The sequence below is a fragment of the Benincasa hispida genome, chromosome 9 (genome assembly GCF_027475165.1).
Source record: "Benincasa hispida cultivar pf3 chromosome 9, pf3_genome.v1.1, whole genome shotgun sequence".
Taxonomy (NCBI): Eukaryota; Viridiplantae; Streptophyta; class Magnoliopsida; order Cucurbitales; family Cucurbitaceae; genus Benincasa; species Benincasa hispida.
In genome coordinates, this window is record NC_143486.1 from 87,149,190 (window position 1) to 87,152,170 (window position 2,981).

The following is a 2,981-nucleotide window of genomic DNA, read 5'->3' on the forward strand; positions in this document are numbered from 1 at the left end:
ATCATTGTACAACAAATTTGTTCAAAGGATAACTTGACAGACTTATTTACAAAGGTATTACCAACTGCAACTCTTAAAAAATTGGTGCACAACATTGGAATACCGCGACTCAGAGATCTTAAGTGATGTTTTCATGAGTGGTAGTAAATATATTGTATTCTTGTAGGAGTATATATATTATATGAAATATGTACTCTTTTTCTTTCACTAGGGTTTTTTCCCATTAGGCTTTTCTTAATAAGGTTTTAACGAGACATATTTTATATATATGTGAGCATCTAATGGGGAATATTATGAATATTATAATAATAAATAGATGCATATTGTTTAGTGTCCCAAAAACCATGTGTCACCCTTCATATTGTCTATGTAGCTTGTAGTTATTCATGCTTGTATCCATGTAAGTCTGGATCCTACTTGTCACTTTGCCTATAAATAGTAACATTTGATGGATCTTAAAATCACACACTCGTTGGTAAGAAATCCACCTCAAATTCCACTAAATTTTATATTATCCAATTTTATAGTTTTAGTTATTTTATGGTTTTAATTTTTTATATTTTATATTATATTATATCTATTATTATTATATTATATTATATTTTCTCCACATCATTGTTCTAGTTGTACTCCTTAATTTCACAATAATTTTAATCAAAATATATTTTTTTTCCAAACGTAGAAAAAGAAAAAGAGAGAAAAAGTGAAAAGGATAGGTGGCATTGTGGGAGGCTAGATGCTGCTCAGTACGTACACAATGGTGGAGAATAGAATGAAGCTCAAGAAATCTATTGGGCAAATGAGTCTATATATTTCACCATTCTTTCTTAGCTTTATCCTTCTTCTTCCTTTCTTGCTTTCTTTGCGTCTTTTTCAATTCCAAGCTATATCATGGCCATTTTTACTAATTTTGATCTTTTATCCTATCGTCACTGTTCTATCCCAATGAAAAATAAACTTTGGACTTCTTGCACTTTGTGTAATAAAAGAACTAAATAAACCTAAGCTTAGACTTACACGTGTTAGCTAATCAGACTAAATCTAACACATCAGCACGCTCATCAACAAGCAAAACTCAAAAGAATATTTAATCTCACTTCATTGAGCTTTGTAACATGCAGAAACAGAAGGATCAAACCAGAGAGCTGAGATCGAAGGTACGAAATTGAACACAAGAATGAAGAAGAAGATGAGCAAGAAGAAGATTAGACACTGGATTTATAGTGGTTCAGCACTTTAGACTACAACTACATCCACGGTAAAGAGTAGCCATGGGAGCTTCATTCAAGCATATCAGCAACGAATCAAAAAATACAGGTACATAGACTTCTTCAGAGCTCTCTCTCTTTCTCTCTCCCACTCATACATACTCAACGCCTTTTCTCTTTCAGTATATTGTTTTCGCTTTCACTAAAATTACAAAAATATTGAAGAATTATGTAATAAAAAGAAAATGTACAATCTATTATTGTTATAACAGAACTCTAACAAACTCACATTTTCTTTTTCCTTTTCAGGTTGAGCTGCTGTGTTGGAGTAGAAAAAGTCTATTTTGCACTGGTCTTCAATTACCCATGGTAAGATTCTAATTCACCTTGGTTATTAACAATTTTCCACTTTGAATTTGAAGCTTACCCATTGACCACTCTTATTTCAGTTTACTCTTCGACTGAAAGATCAGTAACCTTGAGCATCTCCAAGCAATGCTCAACTTTAGCTCTGGTAACTGTTTTTGTTAACATGTCTGCCATATTCTCTTCTGTTTTGACTCTTGATATTGTCACTGTACCCTTTTCTACTACATCTCTGATAAAACGTAGTTTTACGTCAACACGTTCAGTTTTCTCATGATATTGATGATTCATTGTTTGTTGATAGAAGTCTAGTTCTTCTAGTAGACCCTTTAACCACATAGCTTCCTTTACTGATTCCGAAACTGCAATAAACTCAGCCTCTGTTGTTGATAAAGCTACAACTGATTGCAAATTGGACTTCCAAGAGATTATATTCCCTCCAAAAACAAAAGGGTGAAACCTGTCAGCGACCTTCTCTTGTCTAAATCTCCAACAAAGTCTGCGTCTACATATCCAAGCAACTCTAGATCAGTAGACCTTGGGTGTTTGCAAAGTAACATCTTCTTTCTGAACCAGCTAGGTATCGAAACACCCATTTTGTAGCTTCCCAATGAATTCTATCTGGATTTCCCATATTACTCACGAGACTAAAACAATAGGTTAGATCAGGTCTTGAACATACCCATATATCTACTCACGAGACTAAAACAATAGGCTAGATCAGGTCTTGTACATACCATGAGATACATTAGACTTCCTGTAGCATTCGAATATGGAACTCGACTCATTTTCTCTATTTCTTCTTTTTCACTTGGAGAGTATTGAGCTGAGAGCTTAAAGTGTTGAGCTCATGGAGTGTAAACTGCTTTGGCATCTGCCATATTAAACATATTCATAATCTTCTTAACATAGCTGCTTTGATTCACATAGAGTTCACTAGCTGCTCTGTTTATAAAAATTTCCATTCCCAGAATCATGTTTACAGCTCCAAGGTCTTTCATCTAACTCTTTACACAAAGGTCTTTTCATTTTGACAATGTCTTTCATATCTTTCCCTGCCAATAACATATCATCTACATATAATAGAAGATATATGTTCTCTTTTTCTGATTCTTCCTTTATATAAACACAAGGATCAAACTTGCTTCTTTTAAAACCAATTCTAGTAACAAAGTCATCAAATCTCCTATACCAACACTTGTTGGAGATCGTTTAAGTCCATACAAAGACTTCTTTAGTTTACAAACCATGTTCTTAGACTTTCAATCTCAAAACCTTCAGTTGCTGCATATAGATCTCTTCTTCTAATTTCCCAGGTAAGAAAGCCGTTTTTACATCCATTTGTTAAGTTCAAGATCTTTGCAAGCAACAACGGCCAATATGATTCTTATAAATGTATGCTTTACT

At 33.5% G+C, this 2,981-nt stretch overlaps 1 long non-coding RNA gene across 1 annotated transcript; it reads left to right on the forward strand.

Moving 5' to 3' along the window:
• Positions 1 to 809: 809 nt before the first annotated feature.
• Positions 810 to 2,187, forward strand: LOC150034150 (uncharacterized). The gene is made up of 3 exons (XR_016532399.1): positions 810 to 1,317; positions 1,518 to 1,577; positions 1,658 to 2,187. It is a non-coding gene; the product is annotated as an uncharacterized LOC150034150 (long non-coding RNA).
• The last annotated feature ends 794 nt before the right edge of the window (positions 2,188 to 2,981 follow it).